This window comes from Cynoglossus semilaevis, chromosome 6, assembly GCF_000523025.1.
Source record: "Cynoglossus semilaevis isolate Cse_v1.0 chromosome 6, Cse_v1.0, whole genome shotgun sequence".
Lineage (NCBI taxonomy): Eukaryota > Metazoa > Chordata > Actinopteri > Pleuronectiformes > Cynoglossidae > Cynoglossus > Cynoglossus semilaevis.
Window position 1 is genome coordinate 2,656,901 of NC_024312.1, and position 621 is coordinate 2,657,521.

Below are 621 nucleotides of genomic sequence, written 5' to 3' on the forward strand. Positions count from 1 at the left end.
TATTTGTTTGTAACACAGATCATGTTTCAAACGGCTCTGGACTCCCTGCTGCTCGGCTGTAATGAAATCAAACTGTAACATCTGAGGCCGCTGACCTGAGCCAGGTCACGTCTGTCACGTCTCAGTTCATCTGGAAATTTGTGAAAATACTTTGTGACTGTGGAACCTCACGGAGGCTCGAGGAACGCCTCGAGAGTTTCTTCAAGAACGTCAGTGAAGTGGTTGTTAATCCGTCTACAGTCACTGAACCATAAGTGGATGGATGGTGGTATTATTGGATGTACCAATTAATCACATCAATCACAAAGTAATTAAGAAGTTTAATTATATATAGTTTGTTTATTTTGTCAGTCCTAGTTAACAAAGATGACAAAGAGGAACAAAGTTGTGGAAGTTCTGTGGAAGGATTAAAAAGGACAATGGATTCTGAGTTTGACTGATGTAAAAGTCTTTTCTCAAAATAAACGCCGTCGTCTGCGAACCAGGATTCGATGATTTAATTATAGCCACATCTATTATGCACCGCACACACAAACCACACGTGTCTACAACAAAAACACAGACATAAACTTCCTGTCTGTGACCAATCCCCATCTGAGCCTGACCTGGAGGAAACAGCAG

The 621-nt window shown here is 41.4% G+C and overlaps 1 protein-coding gene across 1 annotated transcript in view; it reads left to right on the forward strand.

Annotated features, from left to right (window-relative positions):
• Positions 1 to 621, forward strand: part of slc6a15 (solute carrier family 6 member 15) — a 15,079-nt gene that overhangs the window by 10,708 nt on the left and 3,750 nt on the right. The gene's annotated exons all lie outside the window — the stretch shown is intronic.